The sequence below is a fragment of the Panthera tigris genome, chromosome B3, assembly GCF_018350195.1.
Source record: "Panthera tigris isolate Pti1 chromosome B3, P.tigris_Pti1_mat1.1, whole genome shotgun sequence".
NCBI classification, from domain to species: Eukaryota; Metazoa; Chordata; class Mammalia; order Carnivora; family Felidae; genus Panthera; species Panthera tigris.
Genome location: NC_056665.1, coordinates 29,050,949 through 29,076,531, shown reverse-complemented (window position 1 = coordinate 29,076,531; position 25,583 = coordinate 29,050,949). Strand labels below are relative to the sequence as shown.

General features: G+C 42.9%; 1 protein-coding gene across 2 annotated transcripts in view; it reads right to left on the bottom strand.

The window, feature by feature from the left end:
* TMEM266 (transmembrane protein 266) overlaps nucleotides 1-25,583 on the bottom strand; it is a 124,827-nt gene that overhangs the window by 80,955 nt on the left and 18,289 nt on the right. The window contains exon 1 of one of the 2 annotated variants that reach the window (XM_042988316.1): nucleotides 4,654-4,712. The exons of the other annotated variant lie outside the window; for it this stretch is intronic. The gene's annotated coding sequence lies outside the window, so the exon portion shown is untranslated. Of the gene's footprint in view, nucleotides 1-4,653; nucleotides 4,713-25,583 lie in introns of those variants that run through there. 2 annotated transcript variants of the gene reach the window in all.

Below are 25,583 nucleotides of genomic sequence, written 5' to 3'. Positions count from 1 at the left end.
GGTGGAGCTGTAATGGCTGCCCTGTTATCCCTTCCCCACCTTGCTGGGTCAAGCAAATCTTTATTTATTTATTTATTTATTTATTCATTAATTTATTTATTATTTTTTTTACACATTTATTCATTTTTGAGAGACAGAGAGAGACAGAACATGAGCAGGGAAGGGGCAGGGAGAGAGGGAGATACAGAATCCGAAGCAGGCTCCAGGCTCTGAGCTGTCAGCACAGAGCCCAATGCGGGGCTCGAACCCATGAACCATGAGATCATGACCTGAGCCAAAGTGGGACACCTAAACGACTGAGCCACCCAGGTGCCCCCTGGGTCAAGCAAATCTTAAGTGTATATGCCCCACTTTGCAAATCTCCAAAGCAATATTTTGCTTTATATGATATTAATTAAAATATATTAAGAAGCCAGATATAATTAATTTTGCCACTAAATTCTACATGACACCAGGCAAGTGACCATTCTTAGATAAACAGAGGGGAGAAAGTCCTCTTCCTTCAATACCTTTTCTACTGCAAATGGTGTGATATGAAAGTCATCCTCATTCTTTACCCTCCCTGTATCAATATCTCCTTTGTTACAGACTGAATGTTTTTGTCCCACCTCAAGAGTCCTATGTTGAAATCTTAATCCTAATGATGGTATTAAGATATAGGTATTTAGGGGCGCCTGGGTGGCGCAGTCGGTTAAGCGTCCGACTTCAGCCAGGTCATGATCTCGCAGTCCGTGAGTTCGAGCCCCGCGTCAGGCTCTGGGCTGATGGCTCGGAGCCTGGAGCCTGTTTCCGATTCTGTGTCTCCCTCTCTCTCTGCCCCTCCCCCGTTCATGCTCTGTCTCTCTCTGTCCCAAAAAATAAATTAAAAAAAACGTTGAAAAAAAAAATTTAAAAAAAAAAAAAAAAAAAAAAAAGATATAGGTATTTGGGGGTGCCTGGGTGGCTCAGTTGGTTGAGCATCCAACTTTGGTTCAGGTCATGATCTCATGGCTCGTGGGTTCAAGCCCCATGTCGGGCTGTGTGCTGACAGCTCAGAGCCTGGAGCTTGCTTTGGATTCTGTGTCTCCTTCTCTCTCTGCCCCTCCCCTGCTCATGCTCTGTCTCCCTCTTCCTCTCTCTCAAAAATAAATAAACATTAAAAAAAAAAAGATATAGATCTTTGGAAGGTAATTACGTCTTGGGGGTAGTGCCCTCACAAATGGGATTAGTACAGTTATAGGAAAAGACACTTGGCCATGTGAGGATACGAGAATACAGCTGTCTGCAAACCACGAAGAGAGCTCTCACAAAATACCAGATCTGCCATCACCTTGATTTTGGACTTCCCAGCCTCCAGAACTGTGAGAAATAAACATTTGTTGAAGTCATCCAGTCTATGGTATTCTGTTACAGCAGCCTGAACGGACCAAGATAGTTCCATAAATTTTCATTGCCCTTTTACCCTGTCTCTGGGTTTGGCCATGTGACTTGCTTTGTCCAAGTATATTGGAAGCTGTGATGGTTAATTTTATGTGTCCCCTTAATATTGATATTAATAATATCAATTTTATCATAAAAGGATAAACATGATTTCTAGGTATGTCTGTGGAGGTGTTTTTGGATGAGATTGACATTTGAACTGGTAGACTGAGTAAAGTAGGTTGCCCTCCTCAATATAGGTGGGCCTCATCCAATCTGCTGGAAGGCCTGAATGGAATACAAGGTTGAGTAAGAAAGAATTCTTTCTCTCTGCCTCACTGTCTTTGCGTTGGGACATCAGTCTTCTGCTCTGACTCAGACTCAAACTTATACTAGTGGCTCTCCTGGCTAGACTTCTCAGCTTCCATAACCATGTGAGTCAATTCCTTGTAATAACTCTCTTTATTGATACACACACACACACAGTATTGGTTCTGTTTCTCTGTAGTACCCTAATATATGGATAAACATGAAAAGCACTCACATGATTGGGCTGGCCCTCTCACTTGTCCATCACCATGACAACATACACACCCAGGGCTGACCTGCTGGAGGATGCCTAACTGCCTCATTCAAGGCCAGCCACAGACAGTTGCCCCCCAGATATGTGAGTGAGCTCAGTTAAGACCAAAAGACCCACCTAGCTATCCCCAGCCTAGCTAGCCACCTAGCTATTTAATCCAGACCCATGAGTTAAATAAAGTTTTTAAAAAAATTCTTTATTTACTAGCATCTTTAGCATCAGCAGTTCTTTATTAGCATCTCCCATGTTCTAGGAACAATACTAAAATAAACATTGACATTATTATGATAAATGAGACATGGTCACGGCACTCAAACTTGTGGGCTAGTGATGGAGACAGATGCATAGATAGAAATTAAAATTCAAAAAGGTGAGAAATAATGAAACATTACAAGAGTGTGTTGAAAGCTGTAAATTTCTTTATAAATATTAAGTAACTTATGATTCCTCACACTGGCAGGCATAATTCCCTTCTTCCTTCAGCCATCTGCCAAGGGAAGGCTTGGTTTTTTTAAGCCCACCAAGTTCGGGTATAGTTTATTATGTGATATTACTGTGGCAATAGATCACTGGTACATTATAGACAAATGTCCACTGCAACACATAAAATACAAAGATGTATATTTTTATTTTATTTTTAAAATCTTTATTTTTGAGAGAGAGAGAGAGAGGATGAGCAGGGGAGGGGCAGAGAGAGAGGGGGACAGAGGATCTGAAGTGGGCTCTGTGTTCACAGCAGCAAGCCCAATGTGGGGCTCGAACTCATGAACTGTGAGATTATGACCTGAGCCGAAGTTGGATGCTCAACCGACTAGGCTACCCAGGCACCCCAGTGTATGTTTTTAAAACACAAAACTTCCCTCCATCCTCCTTATTAACCTTTCATATCTCAGTTGAGGTCCCTATGTTAGCACCCAGGTATGGAAATCCTTGCTTAGAATAATGTAAGCATGTATTCACATATACAGGCTAATTTTTGTGGGTTTGTGCTTAACAAAAAAACCCACCAACTTTGCAATTTGCTTTTAGCACATATCAACATATAAGGACATCCTTTCTGGTCAATAGATAAAGATTTACATTTTTTCTAACTTCTTAATTCACATATATACACACATGCACATATATAACTTTACATAAATTGCTTGTCATAAAATTCAAGTTTTTAGTGATGCTTGCATCCCCTATATTACCTGCCTTACTACTGTCCTCCCCCAACAGACCTATGTGCACACACACATAACCATGTTAAACCTATTGTATCTTTCCTTACTATTCTGTGTGCTTATATAATTACACAAATGGTTGTTTTATTTAAAAATATATATTATTCAGGGGCACATAGGTGGCTCCATCCATTAAGTCTGACTTCAGCTCAGATCATGATCTCACGATTCTAGGAGTTCGAGTCCCACATTGAGTTCTGCACTGACAGCATGAAGCCTGCTTTGGGTTCTCGGTTTTCCTCTTTACCCACCCCTGCGTGTGCACATGTGTGCATGTTCTCTCTCTCTCTCTCTCTCTCTCTCAAAAATAAACATTAGAAGATGTATATATATATATTATTCATACTTACCTACTTTCCCCCCCCCCCCACTCAATATCTGGTAGAAACCCCCTCTCCCAAGTCAAGCAGAAAACTCTCACGGTTTAATTAATGGTTGTATAGTATTTCAAGGTGTAGATGTGCCACAATTTAGTTAACAATTTAGCCATTGATGGGCAGTTTTTGTTTTTTTGGCCATTGTGGAAAATGCTACAATAAACATCCTTGTATACATTTCAATTTGTATTTATTTTAAATTTATTTTTAATGTTTATTATTAAGAGACTGAGAGAGACAGAGCATGAGCATGGGAGAGGCAGAAAGAGGGGGAGACACAGAATCCGAGCAGGCTCCAGGCTCTGAGCTATCAGCACAGAGCCAGACACAGGGCTCGAACTCACAAACCATGAGATCATGGCCTGAGCCGAAGTCTGACACTTAACCGACTGAGCCACCCAGGTGCCCCTATTTGTATTTATTTTTAATTGGATGGGATGGATTCTTAGGGGTGGCAGTAATGGGATGAAGAGTATATATTTAAAATTTTTGTACTTAAAACAAGATTGCTTTCCAAAGGACTGTAATACTTCATACTACACAGCAATTCTTTGAGGGAAGAGTCTAAATCATTCACAAGCTGTTGAGGGTGGCTGTGAACCAGATAAGTCCACATACTTGCTTAATTATACCCTCTTCTCCATGGATCACTGGAGTAAAAACAGAAAACAAGGGTGAAAGCAAAACTAGTAATACATATCTTTATACCACAACATACTCAGGTGACTTAGGGACCATCCTGTCATAGCATTCCTATGAGTTGTTTTAGCAACACTCAATCCCCTGGGAATCCTACTTTCTTCCTTGTGCCACAAACCCTAACCATCCAAAGCAAACCAATCAAATAACCAGTTTCTGGGTTCCCTCTAGTGCCCTAGTGCCCATCCCCTGCTTACTGCCAGGGCTTATAAGCTGGCAAAGAGAAGGAGTAAAATTATGGTGAGCTTAAACTACATATAACTCCTAACCAACTAGATATATTCTCAAAGGAGAAGAAACTTAGGAAGAGTCACTCTCTTTTTTAATAACTTGAGTAGATCAATATATAGGATAGTGCCCAAAACATTACCAGAAACTGTCAGAAGGTGGCACCAGAATTTCCTGAAGTTGTCCCCTTCAGTGTTGTGCTCTCCTGTCCTCACTTGCAGAGAAGTCAGGTCTCCTTTCACAGATCATAGGTCTTTGCATGATCACAATGGTCAAAATGTTGGCCAATGGCTCATCTGAACACCAGCGGCACAGTGTCCATTGGCACTAAGCTGGGGTTCTGTTTTAGGTCAGGATCTGGGGAGAGGTACCATCACCAATACCTGTCTTTGGAGAACCCAAGTCTTTTTGGAAGGCTCCCAATTTGGAGCTATCCCTTTATATGATGTAGTAGTGTCATATAGATACAATGGTGCATACATCTCTTGGGATGCTGGAAAGATAGCACTTCCTTCTAAACAGCACTGTATATTTTAAAAGGGTAGAGACTGGAGCAAATGCAAGTCAAGGTGTCTACTACATGACTTTATATTGGTCAGGACCCCTCAGAGAACAGGCATTTATAGAGATCCCAGGAAGGGCAAAGCTTGGTGCTGGGTACTGGGATGCAACATGGTCTAAGGCCATCCCTGCTCTCAAGCTTTCAATCTCACCAGATGAAAGTTTCCAAAGCAGCAATATGTGGATAATGATTGAAGAGGACATGTACAGAGTGAAGGTGTGGCAAGAATAAGGAAGAGGAAGGCAGCATGGGCTGCACAATTGAAAAGGCACTGGTTCTTCACATGGATGTGGTGACCTGGCCTTGCCCTGGACCATTTATCCAGTCAGTGGCAGAAGAAAAAAGAGAACACCAGCTTTCTGGCCTCAAGGCCAAGGGTGTCCACTAGAGGCTCTAGCTGCATCCGACCTGAGACCCACCTACAGAGCTTGTCTAAAATGCAGATTCCTGGGTCACTCTAGTTATCCTGATCCAGGTAGCCAGGAACTGAAGTTTCCTGGGAGTCCTGCCTAACTAACTGCCCCCCCCCCCCACACCATTGGCTTTACTTTTATGTCCCTCCTTCAAGAACCACAGTCAGAGTTAATTACACAAACACCTCCAGGCTTCAGTTCATTCCAGCGCACTCTGCTGTCAACCCTCTGTAAACCTACTGCCATTCCCAGCTTGTGTGCACTTAGTAAATCCTCCATCATCTCTAGAAGTTCCTGGCCCTGAGCTCATTTTGCTGGCTTCAATAGTCCTTTCTTATCTGCCTTCAACTCAGAACAAACTACAGATATTCTCACCAAAGTTTACATTCAGGCTCAGAAAACACAATGAAACAACTCCAAGACCCCAACTGGTCAAAACACCCACCTGGGCTCTTCACGCAGTTCAGACTGTGTGGGACAGAGATTTTGAAACTAGGGAAAATCCCTTAGTCAGAGCCCAGTTTTGCCACTGGGATGACATGTAACTGACCCACCTCAGGCACTGTCACAGTATGTCGTTTGGTCCTGGTATGTGACAAAGTAGGACTGCACGTGAGAAAATTTTTTACTGTTACTACCACATATCATTGTCTCTAAGAAGCCATCAATGTAAGGTACAGAGTCAATTTAATAACAGCCTGTCAATGAAAAAAAACTTACATACTGTCACATTAAATCTGTGCATCAACTGTAAGACCCTGGTGGTTTCAATATAGGGGAAATATTAATTCAGTGATAGCACTGAAGGTTGTGAATATGGTGCTACTGTTAATATTGAACATTTAAAACATGAGATGATAAAAAATAAATATAAACTGAGTATCAGGATATCTGAGGAAGAAGGAAGTCTAGAGCCACCTTACAAACCCAGCCTTCTGGTAATTGGTTAAAACGGCCAAAAAGCAAAGGGAAGGGAGAGAGGGAACTCATATGTAAAGGTACAGAAGGGGACAACGAGACCATAACAGCCAAGAGAGAATCAATCTGAGGAGCCATCTCACTGAGACTCCTAATCTGGAAGGGTAGGGAAGGTCTCTTGGGAGAGCCAAGGCTGCCACACCGGAGGCAACTTTAATATCCACTATCAGCACTGCCCCCAGGCTGCAGAAGTGGGCTGCAAAAGAAACACTTAACATGGCCTTAGCTGCTCTGCAATCTGTTCCTCTGACCCAGTTTCTAAGTGGTGTAGACTTGCTCACATGTACCCACAGGGGTAGGTCCAATCACGGAAGAGCTTAGGGCCAATGCTACCCTTGAGGGCCTTTCTCCAAAGTGGCTGTTCAAGTGGGAAGTAGGGAACTGTCAGGAACCAGAGTGACCTCTGTCCAACTTCCAACAGAACAGGATGTCTTTCCAGCTCAGAGGACAGAGATACAGGGAAGAGCCCAGTCACAGCCTCACTCTGAGGGGTGCAGACAAGGGAGACTGGCTCCTGGGACTGTGATTTCCACAAACCAAATAAAAGTCACAGACACTAAGATGGTCCACCTTATCAGTAAACAAAGACACATAAATTAAAGCCACCTTTCTCCTAATGGACTGGGAAAGATTTATAAAAACTAGTGCTGATGATGGTATAGGAATAATAGCCATTCACACACATTGTTGATAGGACTGTAATTTGTTGAAAATTTGCTCAGGGTAATTTGACAATATTTATCAAAATTATTTTAATGTGGGGGTGCCTGGGTGGCTCAGTCGGTTAAGCATCTGGCTCAGGTCATGATCTCACTGTTCAGGCTCACTGCTGTCAGCGGGGAGCCTGCTTTGGATCCTCTGTCTCCCTCTCTCTCTGCCCCTCCACAGCCTGCGCGCGTGCACTCTCTCTCTCTCAAAAATAAACAAACATTAAAAAAAATAACTTTAACATGCACACTTTTTGACCCAGCAATTCCACTTTTAGGGGATACATTTTAAGGAATTAAGCTATTAAATACACACACACACACACACACACACACACACACACACACACACAAACCATTGTTATAACAGCACCATGCCTAACACATAGCAGGTGCTCCAAAAATATTTGTTGATACAGGAATAAATAAAGTAATAAATTGAAAGCAATATAAATGTCTATCAATAGGAGACTGGTTAAATAAATAAGGAACATGTATGTTATGGGATTGTTACCCAGTTATTGAAAAGGATGAATGTCGCCTAAGAGCTGAGGGTTGGGAGACACTGCAAAGATATGAGGGAAGTCGCTGGAATAATGGAAATATTTTAAATCTTGATTTTGATGAGATGATGGTTGCAGTGTGCATTTAAAATGAGTGCTTTTTATTGTTTGTTAATTATACATTCAGCAATATGGCTAATTTAAAAAAATGGATGAAAGTATACTATTCTCATTAACATGGAAACTTGTCTGCAATGTAACATTAAAAAGTAGGTTACAAAATAACATATATAATGATCCCACTTATGAAAAATACATATTGGGGCACCTGGGTGGCTCAGTTGGTTGAGCTGCCGACTTTGGCTCAGGTCATGATCTCGTGGTTCGTGGGTTCGAGCCCTGCATTGGGTTCTGTGCTGACAGCTCAGAGCCTGGAGCCTGCTTAGATTCTGTCACCCTTTCTCTCTGCCCCTCCGCTGCCTGCACTCTGTCTCTCTCTCTAAAATAAACATTAAATTTTTTTTAAAAAAGTAGGCTACAAAATAACACATATGATGATCCCACTTATGAAAAATACATAGAAAATGTGTATGTGACAGGGTGTGGAATGGGACTATCCTGTTGTCCTAGAGTTGCGTAGATGCCTTTTAAAAGAGATGCCAGACCATCTATTTGGAATATACTAACAGATGGTCAAGCTGGTCCAGTAACTGCTACTCCCAACAGCATGTAGGAGGGAAGGCTACAGAAACCCATGCCAGACTCCCAGGCTGGCTGGGGCAGTGGGAGATGGCCAGGTGAGGACAGAGGGCAGTGATGGGAGCAGCCTGTCCTTAACCACCAGCTAAGCAAGGATGTGACACCAGTCAAGGTTCTTAGTGAAAATTCAACTCAATAGTTTAAGCAGAGCATGGATTTTTAAAGGATACTGAATCCTGGGTGGGTCAGAGAGCCAAGCATAAAAAACTACATAGTCAGGAACACCAACCAGACCTAATGCTACTCCAGTAAAAGCATCACTGATGCTACTGCACCAAACATCCTCTCCTTTCCCTTCCAAGTCCTAGACCCCACAACTCCATCTCATTGGCAGAGACAGGTCAAACGGCTGCATCAGGGCTACAAGGGAGGCTACTACCTTGCATGGGGGTGGGGCGGTGGACTCAATTTGGGAATTTCCCCGAATCTGGAAAGGCCATTCAAAGGATGTAGGATGGTCCCAGATAAGGAACCACCCTCTATAGTTATAGATTTCCTATGGGCATGTTGACAGGACTCCACTTAAGAAGGGTGCCTCCTAGGCCAGAGGGACCCAGGGACATAGTGCCAAAGCAGGAACTAAGAGTAGCCCTAAAAAGTTAGTGTGTTCAGTGGAATGGTGCATGCAACACTCTCTTCCCTGGCAGAGTGAGCAGAGGGGCTGGGGTGTGTCAGGGCAGCAGAAGAGCTGGTCTGCAGGTCAGGCTGTGTTGACTGGATGAGAGACTGAAGTTTTGATTTAGATGGGATATTTTAACACCTGAAAAATGAGTCTGTCCTAAATCCTGAGAGTGACTAGAAAAGTTAAAGCACCTTCAAACATTCATATCAGGTGATGGAAAACGGGAGACAACAGAATATTGGATAAAGTCATAAGCTGAATGCTTCCCCATCAACTTCCATTCACCTAAAAGGTCTGGATGACTATATTCCCAATTACGAACCGCAGTTATACATAGGGAGGCAGGGAAGTGGTATTCTTGAGGAGGGTTCTCAAATCTCAGTGCTTTTTGTTTGTGAGCATCTTTTAAGGAAAAAAAAAAGGATATTTCCATTAAAAAAATCTAGATATAATGAAATTTGAAAACACTGTACTAAGTGAAAGCCAGTCATCAAAGGCCACATATTGTATAATTCCATTTACATAAAATATCCAGAACAAATAAATCTCCAGAGGCAGAAAGCAGATCAGTTGTTGCCAGGGGTGGGAGGCCAGAAGAATGGGGAGTGACTACTTGATGGGTACAGAGTTTCCTTTTGGGTTATGAAATGTTCTAGAACCAAACAGTAATGGTTGTACAACAATGTGAATGTACTAAATGTCAGTAATGGTAAAGTTCATGTTCTATGTATTTTACCACAATTTTAAAAACTGGGACAGTTAAAACAAAACCCAATGACAACAAAAATCTAGATATATTGATTGACAAGGAAATTATGTCCACCATAAATTAGAAAAAGTAGGTTTTAAAACAATGCCCAATATAAGAAACCCAATGTATGAATATATAAAGCATCTGAAAGGGCAGATCACATAATGTTAACAGTAGTTATTTCTGGGCAGTAAAAATACTGTTAACTGCCTATATTTCCATATTGTCTAATTTTCCTTTACAATGAATGAAATCTGTTTAAAAAATGTACATAGTGTAAAAATTAGTAAGTGCGTAAGAGAGGTACAGAAAAGCGACCGTGGAAATTCAGAGGCAGAAGAGATGGCTTCCAACTGTATGTGTTCTTGTTACTTCCTTAAAGCAGTCTCCTGACAGGTGTCATTACCTCCAGGCTTCTCTTTTCATATACATCTTATATGCTTCTGCCAGATGACTCTTCTGAAGCACAGCTGTGATTTGCTCATTCCTCGACTCAAATATCCTCAGTGGTTCCCCACTGCTTACTGAACATATAGTCTCAATTCCTTGCCTGTGATTCAGATCCTTCCACCATCTTGTCTCAACCTTTTAAGCCCTTCCTTATCCTTCTCCATGCACTTCACTCCAGCCATCTTACCCAGACACTATATTACTAGTGTGCATGCACGTGTACGCGTGCGCGCGCACACACACACACACACACACACACACACAATTATCTACCTTTCTGCCTATAGAATTTTCTCTGCTTGGAACATGGATTCCCCTATTCTATCGTGCCTGGCTCTCTCACTCAACCTTCTCTAAACCAGTGTCATTGCCTCCACTTGAGGACAGTGAAGAGGAGACATCTTTTTCTTCTCTCCCACCTACTTCAATTGTACCTCTCTCAGGGCATGAATTACTTTTTATTTCCTGTTATAGTGGTTTATGCTCATGTAATTTCTACTCTAGACTATCGGCTCCTTAAAGGTCAGGGTTTCTAATCAGCAAATTAAAAAAAAAAATCTCTGGCACGTTTCTATGTACCAGATTTAGTCGGTGGCTTTTCTAAAGACAGAAAAATAATGAAAGGCTCTTGGATGGCCCCATGAGTGTGCTTCCCACATTCAAAAGGTATTCCTCAATAATCCATCAAACTCAAGGACTGTTCTCCACGTGTCAACGCTGTGCTGAGGCAGCTTGCGAAGTGCCATCTAGTAGTGAATGTGCAAGGTCATTTTTGTGCCTAAGGAGAAACTGAGCTGAGCTGTTATCCAGCAACTGATTTCCTTTCAGAATTCAGCAACACATGAAAAAAATTAATAGGCTTTATTTAGGGGGGGGGGACACAGTTTTAGGCTTATAGAAAAATTGAGCAGGAAGTACAGAGCACTCCCATGTACCCACCTCCCAATAGTTTCCACCATTTTTAACATGTTATGTTAGTGCGGTACATTGTTACAACTGATGAACCAATATATATATGTATATGTATATATATACAGATATGTATATATATCTTTTGATTTTTTTTTTTGAGAGGTCACAAGTGAGAGAGAGAGAGAAAATCCACAAAGGGCAGAGAGAGAGACACACAGACAGACAGACAGATGGGGCTCACCTGGGGCTCGTGTTCACCCAAAGTGGGGCTCAACACCAGTGTAGGACTCAAACTCACGAACTGTGAGATCATGATCTGAGCCGAAGTCAGATGCTTAATGACTGAGCCACCCAGGTCTCCTTGATAACCAATACTGATACTTAATAAACTCTTCAGTTTACATTGGGGGTCACTGTGTTTTATATCTTGTGAGTTTTGACAGATTTATGTCATGTGTCCACCATAACAGTATCATATGGAATAGTTTTACTGCCCCTAAATGCCCTCTCTCCATTCGTCCCTCCATCCCCCTGAATATCTGACAACACTCATCTTTTTAATGTGTCTAGTTGTGCCTTTTCTAGGATGTCATATAGGTGGAGTCAGACAGCTTGTCACCTTTTCAAATTGGCCTCTTTCACTTACTAATATGCATTTAAAGGTTCTCCAGTCCTTTTCCATGGCTAGATAGCTCATGTCTTTTAATTGCTGATTAAACTCCATTGTCCAGATGTACAACAGTTTGTTAATCCATTCATCTATTGAAGGACATCTTGGCTTCTTCCAGTTTTGGGTAATTATGTTCTTTCTTTTTAATATTTATTTGTTTTTGGGGAGAATGTAAGTTGGGGAGGGACAGAGAGAAGGGGACAGAGGATCCACAGTGGGCTCCGTGCTGACAGGCTGACAGCAGTGAGCCCAATGTGGGGCTCAAACTCACGAACCAAACTGCGAGATCATGACCTGAGCTGAAGTCAGACACTCAACCAACTGAGCCACCCAGATGACCCTTTGGTAATTATGAATAAAACTGCTATAAAGATTCATGTGCTGGTTTTTGTGTGGACAACTCCTTTGGGTCAATACTGAGGAGTGCAACTGCTGCACTGAATGGTAAGAATATGTTTAGTGTGAACCTGCCACACTGTTCTCCAAAGTAGCTGTACCATACCACGCTGCAGTCCCACTAGAAATGAGTGAGAGAGTTCCTGTTGTTCCACATCCTCACCAGGGTTTGGTGCGTTCGGTGTTCTGGGATTTTTGCATTCTAATCGATATGTATCGATCACTGTGGTATCTCTTAATGACACAGGATGTGGAGCATCTTTTCATATGCTTGTATGACATCTGTAGATCTTCTTTGGTTAGGTAACTGTGCAGATATTTTGCCCACTTTTTAGTTGGGTTTTATTGGGTTGTTTTCTTATTATTGAGTTTTAAGAGTTCTTTGCATAATTTAAGCACATGTCCTTTGTCAGGTATCTGTTTTGCAAATATTTTTCTTCCAGAAGAGAATATATTTCTTCCAGATATTTTCTTTTGTGGCTTGTCTTTTCATTACATATTGTTTTTTACCCTTGGGAAGATAAGCACCACAGTGGACAGACAGACTGGGCCATCTTTGACCTCCGGCATTTACTGAGCAACTCTGTTTGGCATCCAGGTCTATGGACTTATGCTTGGCTCTGTATGTGTGCTCAACTCACTGGCTTCAAAAGAATAACTGATTTTTAAGTCAAATAGAAAAACTTGCCATTGCCACTTTTGAAGTGTGCCAGGAAGTGTGTAATCATTGCTAAGCATATGGAGTCTTTTAATATGTCTTGACCTTCCTTTGTATATTTGTTCAACAAATGGTAGAGCCCTTGAAGGAACTGGGTGCTGGTCCTGGCTCCTTGCTTGCAAAGCAGCCTCACCCCCTCTGCCACATGCCCTGGACACCACATGAGATGAGTCCGCAGCCTTCTCTCTCAATCCATGGACTGAGTTCAGAACAATTCAACATGACTCCCTGGACTCTCTGCCATCTCCCACACTACACCTTTCCCACTTCTATCCTCACCTTGCCCTTGAGGTTTGGTACCTGCTGAGTTCTTCTAGTTCCAGCTTGAGGTCCGCTCCACTGTGCCTCTGATCCCAGAAGCACCTGGTGCAAAAACCCTCCCAGTTGGCCTAGCCTCAGGTAAATGTGCTTTCCACAGCTCATGTGGCCTCTCACATGGGACTCAAAGGGAGATACACAGAAGAGTAAGATATCACCTTGCTTCAAACAGTCTAGCTGGAACAGGATATTAACATAAAGTGGTCTGTGATAAGTGTCAAAGAATTCTGCAGATAGCAAATACAGTTGGTTAGTATAGTTAATATTGAGGAGACTTCTACTGTGATTTTAATTGTAATCCCTCCTCCTGAGTTTCCTCACCTATAACAAAGGCTGACAGAGGTGAATTAGATTCATTCTTTTCAGAGTGTGGTCCTTGGACTAGTGGCATCATTCGCATTCCCTGAGAGCTTGTTAGAAATGCAGATTCTCATCTTATCCCAGACCTAATGAATCAGAGAGCTGTATCATAAGATTCCCAGGAGATTTATAAGACATCACAGTTTGAAAAGTGTTGGGAGGCATGATCTTTAAATTCCCTTTCAGTCCTAAGCTTCTGCAATCTGTGCCATTTCTTTTGACCCTGTCAGAAGGAAGGCTGCTAGGAGTTCCTGGGAGGACGCTGATTGGCTGGGCTTGAGGAGAGCCTGAGGGTGCCTCAGCAACCAGGCTCTTGTGCCAGGCGCCCAGGCACGGTAGGTAGGCACCAGCTGCTGGTTGGCACAACCCTCCTGGAGATTCGTGCTGCCTTCCTGCCAGGGAAACAGCTCAAGCTGTCACGACAGAGCATGACCCAACGTGGAAGCTAGGGGTAGAACTCATATGAGGTGAGCTCTGTCTGTTTATGCAGCTTCCCTTAGAGACCTGGCCTCCCCATCACTGAGCAGGCTTGGCTGCTCAGCACACCTTTCAGTCTGCTGAGTAGGGAGAGTGAAGGGAGAGAAGGGAATTTGCAACATTTATGGCAAGTTCGGAGGCTGTAGATTTGGTAGTAGGGGAGAGACAGTGTCTACTAAACCTCTACCTGCAAATACAAAGAAAGTTTCAGATGTCAAATTCCCTTGGTTGCTTTGGGCTGATTACTTGCACCACAACAGAAGGACATGGAATAAGAGTTATGCAGTGGGAACCAGCAATGCACGTTCTAGCCCAGACTTCCCTCTTTTGAGGGATTTGGTCAAGTTTCCTTCCTTTTCTGGACCTCAGTGTTCGCATCTGTAAAATGAGACCAGATTTGCTCATCCAAATATTTCAGCTCCTGGGATGAGCCTGACACTACGCTAGATGCTGGGAACACAAGTGATATTTAAAGAGTTGACAGTTTGAAAAAAATTTTATTTTTAAAATTTATTACGAGAGAGAGAAAGAGAGTGTGTGAGTGGGGGAGGGACAGAGAGAGAGAGGGAGAAAGAGAGAATACCAAGCCAGCTCCTTGCTGTCAGCATGCAGTCTGATGTGAGGCTTGAATACACGAATCATGAGAGCTTGGGCTGAAACCAAGAATTGGACACTTACGACTGAGTCACCCAGGTGCCCTATGGAAAAAAATTTATTTATTTATTTTTTATTTTTAAAAAAATGTTTTATTTATTTTTGAGAGAGAAAGAGAGAACATGCGCACACATATGCAAGCTGGGGAGGGGCGGAGAGAGAGGGAGACAGAGGTCCGATGTAGGCTCAAACTCATGAACCAGGAGAACATGACCTGAGCCAAAGTCAGATGCTTTACTGACTGAACCACCCAGGCGCCCCTCCCATGTGCCATCCTTCCGTACCCTCAATGTGACCGTAGTAGGACCAGTCACTGACAAATATGCCAGGACCTGTATGTTCAAGGGAACATTGTCTGTAATACATGTTCCTTGGCAGGCCTAAACACTTATTCTAGTACATCCATTCATCTCTCATCCTCTGAAACATTTTCTGAACCCCTACCTGGTACCCAGATCCCCCAGTGGTATGGGGGCTATAGAGTTAACTGAGACACCATCCCCACCATCTCCTTGAGCAAGGGTTGGCAAACTAAGGCCTGCAGGCCAAATCCAGCTGACTGCCTGTTTTTGAAAATAGAATTGTATTGGAACACAGCCATGCCCATTCTTGTATGTATTGTCTGGCTGCTTTTGTGATACAATGGCCAACTGAATAGTGTGACAGATTGTATGGCCCATAACAGCTAAAATATTTACTACCTGGTCCTTTACAGAAAATGTTTGTGACCCCTCCCTTACAGCAACAGACACATAAGCAAATAATGACAATGTGACATGATCAGAATTCTAAGACAGGGATGGGAAGGGAGGGAGGGAGGTGCCAGAGGTGATTCCCAAGCTATGCCTTGCAGGACCATTGGCTTGTTGGGAAGATAAGCTGGTAGGAAAGTGGAAAGGACCCTCCAATAAGAAAAAACTGCATATGTGAACACATAGAGGCAAAACAGGCTGGATCTGGCAAGAACACACATGTCAAGTAGACACTTGGGGCAGCCCAGCAATCTCTCTTCCATCCCCTAATCCCATCACCTTCCCTCTTTCCCAGATGGCTGCTTGATGCCTTCTCTCTCCTCACACCTCCAATGCCTCTGTTCACACTCAGCTGATGACCTCCTTCCTACAGCCCAGGAAAACTAAGACAATCGCTAGAGAAGTTCCACGTGCTGCCCTTCCCACAGTTTCCTCTTATCTGCACCTTGCCATGGCCTCTGCCTTCCCTCTTCCCTTCAGAGGAACTGTCCAAATCCTAGCCAAGGACTACCCTACCACTTGGGACTGGATCCCATCTGCTTTCCTTGCAAACAGAGATAACTCTCAACCGTCTATCTTCACTCCTGCATCACCGATTTCTCCCTCTCACAAAGTGCGACATGCTACAGAGCTCCTCCCATCCTGAAAACCTCCCTTACCATAACCAGCCTGTCCAGCGGCACCCTTTTTACCTGTTCCTTTCCAGCACATTCATTTGAAAAGGTGTGTACATGTGCTGCCTCCAATGCCTTTCTTCTCCTTCTCTCTTGAATCCACTACTTCACTCAAGCTTTTGCCTCCACTTCCTCAAAACTGCTCTCATTGAGTTCACCAATGCCCTACTTCTTTTTTTTTCAAGTTTTATTTAGAGAGAGAGAAAAAGAGCACAAGCAGAGGAGGTGAAGAGAGAGTGGGAGACAGAGAATCCCAAGCAGGCTCCATTCTCACAGCCCAACGTGGGGCTCGGACTCACGAACCACGTGATCACGACCTGAGGCAAAACTGAGTCAGACGCTTAACCTACTGAGCTACCTGGGTGCCCTGACCAATGCCCTACTTATAATCTACTGGTCAAATCTCAATCTTCAATCTCCCTGGCCTAATTGCAGCATTTGACCTGGTGAATTACTCACTCCCTCTTCTTCAATACACTTTCATTACTGGCATGTAGGAATCTACTCCCTTCTGGATTTGCATCTTCATCTCCCCATCTAATAAATGCTCACTTTTTTTGTATCTGTTCTGGGAATCTCACCAATCTCAAGACATATAAGCACTGTCCAACAGAACTTCCTGCAACAATGGAAAGCTACTGTGCCCATGTTGTACACTATGGTAGCCCCTTGCCACATCTGGCTGTTGAGCACTTGAAGTGTGGCTAGTGTGACTCCTGGCTGGTGGCTTCTATGTTGGACAGAGCAGGTCTATTTGCTGATGATTCACAAAATACATCTTTACCCTCAACTACTCCCCTTAATTCTAGACTTGTGGACCCAACCGCGTACCAGACATCTCCATCTAAATAAATGTCTCACCTGCCTCACTATAGCCTCTCCCATCTCTGCTAATGACAACTCCATCCTTCCATCAGTCCAAAAAGCCTGGGAGTCATCTTAGACTCCTCCCTTTCATGCCCCACACCCAGTGTCAGCAGATCTGTCAGTGCTATTTCAAAATATATCCCCAATCTTCTCACCATGTCCCCCACCCTGTCCAAGCCCCTGTCATCTCTCAGCTGGTTTACTGCAACAGGCAACTAATTGCTCTCCCTACTTCCACCTTTACCTGCCCTCCAAACAGCAGACACGCCCCTTCTCTGCTCACCACCTCCCAGTGGTTTCCCATCCTGGCCAGTGTGTGATGGCTTCTAAGTTCTACACTCTGCCTCCTGCTGCCTCTCCAACTTCTGCCCTGCTAGCCACACCAACTTCATTCTTCAAAGACATCAAGCACAATCCCACCTCTGGGCCTTTTCTCTGCCCAGGAGTGCTCTTTCCTCAGGTGTTCCATGGCCTGTCCCATCACCTCCAGGTCTTTGCTCAGCTATCACCTCATTGCCAAGGTCTTCCCTGACCACCCAATTCAAATAGCACGCTCTGCCCACATGTCCTATCTCTTCTACTTGCTTTATCTTTCTTCACAGTATGTCTCACCATCTGCATACTATATATAATGGTTATTTATTTATTATCTCCTCCACTAGAATGTAAGCTCGTTGAGAGCAGAGTTTTTGTCTCATTTACTATGGTAGTCTCAGCACCCAGAAGAGAAGGTGCTCAGGAAACATTCATTGAATGAATGAAGTGTAAGTGGAGGAGTAGGGAAGGAGGAGAGGCTAGAGAAGCAGATGGTTCATGAAGAGACTAAGGGCACAATGCTGGGGGTCTGGACATGGGTGGAGAGTCACCACAAGTGACTTGGCCCTCTGTCCAGGTAGTTTCTTGGCCAACCTTCTTGGCCCTCTGTCCAGGTAGTTTCTTTATCCTCCCAGTACTGCTGACCTCCCACAAGCCTCCCTCTTTAGGCAGTAGGAGGAGGACACACCCCTGCTTCCAGTTGAGGAAACTGGATCTTCCTTTACTGTGCAAGTAGCTGGACTGGTTCCAGGTCCCTCCTCCAATGGAAGGCAGTCTCTGAAGCGTAGTGATCTGCTCCTGACCCCTACTCCTTCTTCCAGTTCGAGTGGGCAGCTGACCAGGGATGGGGAAGTTACCTGCCTAAGGGTGCCCTCCCTCTGCTCTGGCTGTCTGTAAGGGAGTAGAGTCTGTGCGTGACAAAGGGGTAAGAAGAGGGGTATTTCCCATGTGAGTCTGAGGCTGGAGTCCCCAAGGCAGCAGGCTCTGCCTTTTCAGGATACTAATGAGACATTTTGAAGCTGTGGTGTTGGGGCATTTTCACGCTGGAAGAACCACCGGACATCATCTGGGGACGGGTCTAACTATCCCACTTCTTTTTCTTTTTATTAAATTATTTATTTTTAAAATAAATTTATTTGGGGGGGGGGTGGGCAGAGAGAGGGAGACACAGAATCTGAAGCAGGCTCCAGGCTCTGAGCTGTCAGCATAGAGCCTGATGCGGGGTTTGAACCCACCAACTGTGAGATCATGATCTGAGCCAAAGTCAGACAATTAACCAACTGAGCCATCCAGGTGCCCCATAACCATTTCACTTCTAAGGTAAAGAAAAAAAATGCTCAGAGAGGGTTGGTGACCTGCCCAAAGTCACTCAAGGAGTTAGTGCCTGAGCCAGGACCGGAATCTAGGTCTCTCTCCTGTATCTCTTCACAACATGATGCTGCCTGGATTAACAGTATCCTCTGGGTCGATTTCTCTTGGCTCCTCTCTGAGATCATGCCCAGTGGTTTCAACAAAATGCTGATTCCTGAGTCTAGGAAAGGCTTCACTGTCATAGCCTGGGTAAGGAGCTTCCTCTTTTGGGCCTTAACCTCTGTGGCTGTATGTAAGGTTCTGACCCTGATCCTTTCACAGATGACGGAAATGAGAGGACAGATTGCAGTTGTTACAGCAATAATGAAGGGCATTTGCACCAGGTACTTCAGCTGCTTGGCATCCCTTAGCAAGATGGTTTGCTAAATCTCAGCAATGACCAGCCATGTTATCTTGGGAAAGTCACTAATTCATATAGCTATCCACCCACTCATTATTCACTGACATCCAAAAAGAATTTGTGCCAGCTTGCAATATTACAAAATGTGGCCACCAAAGGAAAAGTAAAAGCTTAAAACAATGTTCAGATAAAAATATGGAGATTATAGGGGGAAAAACTCAAGCCAAGAATTGAACATGTATTGTTTTGGTAATTAGAAAAAAAAAAAACCTTAAGAATCTAAGCTGATATAGGGGTGCCTGGGTGGCTCAGTTGATTAAGCGTCCAACTTCAGCTCAGGTCATGATCTTGTGGTTCATGGGTTCGAGCCCCACGTCAGGCTCTGTGCTGACAGCTTAGAGCCTGGAGCCCACTTCAGATTCTGTGTCTCCCTCTCTCTCTCTCTCCTCTCCTGCTTTTGTTCTGTCTATCAAGAATAAATAAACATTAAAAATTAAAAAAAAGAACCAAACTGATACAGTTATTATCTTTTAGCTGTGGGCTTTCAAGCCTTTTTGTTCCCTAGCCTCAATTTCCTCATGTATAAAATGATGGGGTTGAACTTAATGATCTAAAATCTATGTCAGTATTGCTATTCTGTGATTCTGTCTTTATAGAGGGATGGAGCAGAGTATCCACTCTGCATTTCTCTCTCTTCCCATCTCCTTTTCCCCAGTTTCAAACAATGACTGACACATGGACATACTTAAGCTACATTGTCCAAGTTCTCTGCTTTGAAGGGAACAGACAGTCTGGCATTAGCAGAAGCCACTCAACGAGTTTATTCAACATTTACTGAGCACATACCATAGGCAGGGCATAGTGCCAAGGCTATGGAGATAAGCCAGATAAATCTGACAAAGATGCTGTCCTCAAGACATTTTCAAAGGCAACTGTAGTAAAGTCAGCAGGAGCGGGTTCTAAAGAGGGCAGAGACAAAGCCCTATGGGAGCTCAGAGGATGGAGAGGCCATTTTTTACTGAAGGAATCTGGGATGCTTTTGGAGGAACCTCTTTAATATGGCCTTGAAGTAGGAGTAGGATTTTTAAATGACGAAAGCAATCCACGCACATAGTAAAAACAATTCAAATGATTCAAAGTATATAAAATGACAGAAACGAAAGATTTTCCCCTCAGCCTCCCACCCCTAGTCCTAACTTACAGAGACAACCACTCCAGGTTACTTTAAAAAACATTCTTTTTTTTTTTTTTTTAATGTTTGTTTATTTTTGAGACAGGGAGAGACAGAGCATGAATGGGGGAGGGTCAGAGAGAGAGGGAGACACAGAATCTGAAACGGGCTCCAGGCTCTGAGCTGTCATCACAGAGCCCGACGCGGGGCTCGAACTCACGGACCGCAAGATCATGACCTGAGCTGAAGTCGGATGCTCAACCGATTGAGCCACCCAGGCGCCCCTTAAAAAACATTCTTAAACATCTGGTCTGCTGCATCAACTTGGGTTAATATACCCTATCAGGATGTGTGATAAGGTCAGTGGCACCTGGGTACTTCTCTCTGCCTCTCCTGAGGAAGCAGAACAGTGGACTGTAGATGTAGGCTCTGGAGCCAGACAATGGGGGTACCAATCTCAACGCTTCAATTTTCTAGCTGCATGACCTTTGGCAGGTTACTTCACTTCTCTGTACTTGAGTGTACTTATCTGGAAAATGGGTATGAAAATAGCACCTAACTCAAAGCATTGTTATGAATTCAATAACCCACAAAAGGCTTAGAAAAGTGACTGGGACATAATAGGGATTCAATAAACGTTAACTATCATATTGTTAAATATCCTTCCCAACTTTTATCCTGCCAACTTTGATTGGCTGTACCAATGCTTTTTTTACATGGCAAGATTTAAATAATTTAGATTCTGTTTTCAAGCTATATGAAGGTTTTTCATCTTTGCAAATTGCTTATAAATTGAATCTAAAACTTCAATACCACTAAGTAGTACTTATATTTAGGATTAAATTCACTGCAGAATCAGGTAGTGTGAATAAATCATGAGAGAAAGGGATATAATACTATTTCATTAAACCCATGTTGCTAGATGGAATTGTTCAAGTATATAGGTTTCTTTATCTTTACATTCCATTAAATTGCTCGAAATCATGGTATATTTCAGCTAGCTTCATATTTAGTCCAGACTTCTTGCACAAGTTTTTCTTTAATGAGGTTTCTCATTGCCTTTTTGGTTATAGAAAATAGAAATATATGTTTTCTTTATCTAATGGTAAGACCGCCAGGATCCCTAATTTTCCCGTTAAGTGGCCAGTTTGGGACACATTACTCAATGGACTTGCTGCATGACTGTCATCCTGGCTTGGCTATATTTTTTTCTCTCAGATTTCATGACTTCTTTGTTGGATCCATTTAATCTTTGCTGGAGCACGTCCTCAAGTAAATTTTCCTCAGTAAAATTGTGTGGAAAGGAAATTTTCTGAGTCTTTATATGTCTGACATTATTTTACATTACACTTGCTCTAAATTTTCTCCTCTTACTTCAACACTATGGCTTCCATCTCTGGTCTCCAATAAAGTGGTTTTTCTCTGTTAGCCAGTGACGTCCTAATTACCCAAAACAGTGGACACTTTTAATCCTATACTTTTCTGTAGAATTTGACATTGTTGATGACCCTCTGATTCTTAAAACCCTCTGTTCTCTTGCTTTGTGGAACACTATGTATCTTTGTTTTTTTTCCTCTCCTTTTCTTTTTATTTCCTTTGAGGTTTTTCTTCCTCTTCCTAACCCTTCAAAAACTGGTATTCTTTGATGTCCCATCTCTGCCCACTGATGGTCTTTCTCTGCATGGGCTTTCTGAAATAGCTCATCTAACACTAGGGCTTCAGCCACCATCTGTGTGTTGAAACAGAGCTCTAACTAAATGTTGCATAAGAATTTCAAAATTAGTATGTCCAAATCTTAATTATCTTACCTCCATCCAAAGGCTGTTTCTGCTCTTGTGGTTTTAATTTTGGTTCATGGAGTCACCATCCACCCAAATCTCCTTATTTAAGAACTGTGGAGTCATCATCAACCTTTCCCTCTTTCACATTTCCCAACCAGGTGCCAAGTCTTCTCAAGTCTATATCAGAACTATCTCTGGAATTTCATCATCTTCTCTATTCTCACTGCTACCTTAATTCAGTTCCTCACTATTTCTCACCTAGCTTACTAAAAGAGCCTCCTAACTGGCCTCTCTGCCCCCACTCTCTCCCCAGCCTCTCTACCCTTCATTCAGCTAGTTATCTTCCAAAAAAAAATTTTTTTGTTATCATGCCTTTCCCTGTTTAAGACCCCATCTGTCTCTCTGCTACATATAGAACAAAGCTTAAAATCCTTAGGGTGACACACAACACTTTGTAATTTACCTGTCTACATTTATTTACATTTTGAACCCCCTCTCACCCTTCAACCCCACATTTTCTATACTTCAGCCACAGAAATTTCTGAGGATCCCATTCTTCTCATGCACTTCCCTTCACAGCTTTCTTATTTACTGTTTTGTTCCTAAGTTCTTCAAGCCCAGTTGTTTCCTCTATATTCCCGGAGTACCCTGCTAATAACTTCTGAATTTACAATGTTATTGATGTGTGTTTCCATCTTCCTTTGTAGCTATGCTGTACAGTTCTGGGACATCAGTTTCACTTACTGGAATCATCAGCACCCAGCACAGGTCTGACCACTAGAAGATGCTTTAGTTCTATGTTGAGGGAAGAAAATAAGACAGAACCTTGGAGAAGGAGTATGCTCAGGAGCAGGAAGAGGAGCCATGAGGGTCATGTGAAGGTAATGACCCTGCAGAGTAGTAAAGGACTAGGCGAGAGAATTTCAAGGAGGAGGAGATGGTCAGCAATGTCAAATGCTACAGGGAGGCTGAAGACGAGGCTGGGAAATAGGTCACCGGATCTGGAGACTTGGTGGCCTCTCGCCACACTCAGGAAGAGCATTTTAGTAGCAAGAGAAAGGAGCTGAGATTTGAAGGGCTTGGGAGAGAGGGAGTAGTGAGGAAGCAGTTCTTTTCTGATCTGACTACTACAACATTTGACATCCACCTTTCCATTATTGAATCACTTTCCCCTTTTTTGACTTCTTTGATACAACATTTTAACATCACCTCAGATTCCTTCAAGGGCTCCTTGTTCTCTATCACCCTTTAAATGTCAAGGATACAAGGGTTCTGTTTTTAGTTCTTGTCTCTGTTACTCAATAAACTCTACTCTTCATGACGACTTCAATGATGCCTATCTCTTGGCAACCCCACATCCTTATTGGCAGCCTGGGACTCTCCCCAGTCTTCAGACACATATTTAGTTCTGCCCATTGTACGTGTAGATGCCCCAGAGGTACAACCTCACATTTCTGGAACTCATCTCCTGCAACCAAAACTCTCCCCCAAACACCTGCTTCCCAATTTCCACCAACTATACCTACACTACCAAAGGGTATAACCCCACTGCTACTGCTTAAATCCTGGCCCTAAAATTTCTCAGCTACTTTATTACAATCTCCTCAAGTCAAGTCTCAATCCTTTCTTGCAGCATTCTCCACACTGTTTCCAAAGACGCCTTTTTCCTCTAACGTGTAAAAAATTTGATGCATAATTTACACACAATAAAACACATATATTAAAAGCACATGGCTTGGAGTGTTTGAACAGAACTACCATTCCAATTGAGATACAGAAGATTTCCATTGCCCCAGAAAGTTCCCTGGTGACTCTTCACAGTTGAACCCCTGACACCCAGAGGCAAGTGCTGCCCGAATTTCTAGTACCAGAGATTGGCTTTGCCTGTTCTTAAACTGTATGTAAATGGAATCACATGACATAGATTATTTTGTGTCTGGATTCTTTAGTTCAACATAATGTCTGTGAGATTCATCTAGGTTCTTGCATCTATCAGTAGTTTGCTCTTTTATACTGCTTAGTAGTGTCCAATTGCATGGATATACCACAATTTATTTTTCCATTTATCTGCTAATGAAAAATTGAGTTGTTTCCAGTTTTGGTTCTTTTGAAAAAGTTGCATGAGCATTCTTGTAGAAGTCTTATTTGAATATATATTTTTAACTTTAGGTAAGTATCTAGGAGTAGAGTTGCCAGTTTGTAGGATAGGTGTATGTTGAACTTGATAAGAAGCTGCCAAACAGCTTTCCAAAGTGGTTGTAACATTTTATAATTCCACCAGCCATGTATGAGAGTTCCAGTTGCCAAAAGAAGTTTTTTTAAAAATGCAAATCTGTCATACCATTTTCCTACTTTAAACTCATCTCTGGTTTTTTCCATACACGTTCAAATTCCACAGGATGTACGCAAGGCCCTCCATTTTCTGTGTCCCAACTGTCCAGCCTCATCTCTTGCTATTTCTCCACATGCTCCCTTTTCTCCAATCATACCAACCTTACTCAGTTCCCTCAATTTTTGAAGTTCTTTCATAGTTTCGCAGAAGTCCTTCCCTCTGCCACAATGCCATTTTCTGAGTAGCTTTTCAGAGGTGTTTGCTGATTACTTCACACCTGCACCCACACCCCTGTGAGCTAATTGCTGCTATTCCATACTGCCTTGACATACAGGGTATAACTCCATTATAATACTCTGCTTGAAGCATCGGAATATGTTATTTCCTTCTCTCTACCTGACCAGCTCCTGAAAGACACTCTCCCTCGCTTCCTTCTACGATTGAATGATGGCCTACCACCAGACAGAACCTATGCTAGGAGCTATGCCTAGAATGAGTAGTAAAGACAGTCATGGTCCAGGCTCCCACAGAGCTTAGGGTAGAGTGGAAAACAGTCAAGTAATTACGCCCATAAATGCAAAATTAGAAACTGAGTTAAGTTTTCCAAACAAAAGGAATGATGAGTCTATAAGAATGTAAAAGATGAATCTGTCCTAAGTGGGGTGGCAGACGAGAGCATGGAAGGAAGGGTTCCCTGAAGAAATAATGCTCAAACTGGGATCAAAAGGAGGTACAGGAATTAAGTAGGTGAAGTGTGTCCCCTTTTTGTGGTGGAAGAGAACTTGGGACTGTTCAAAAAACTGAATGAAACTAACGTGCTAAGGACAGAACAGAGGCTGATGGCCCCACCCGAGGGAAGAGAGCTGAGCAAGGCCAGAGCAGAAGTTGCTGAGGTCACTATCTTGCTTGAGACCAAGGAGCAGTGGAACTGGTAGTATTATCCTTTGCCAACAGCCCTGATGGTAGCCCACTGTCTGTCATTGTACCCAACACATTGCCACGCATAATAGACATTTGTGAATTAATAAATTTTAGATGTGTTCAAGAAATTGACAGCTAAAGGAAACACATCTCATGTATCCTGAGTGGGCTATAGCCTTGAAGGAAGAGTGTTTTTAAGAAAAGCATAACTTAGAATTTGTTGAGGGAATACAGCTAACAGAGATCAAGTGATTAAGTATGTATATACAGTTCTGACATAGGTGGGAAGGTATGCAAC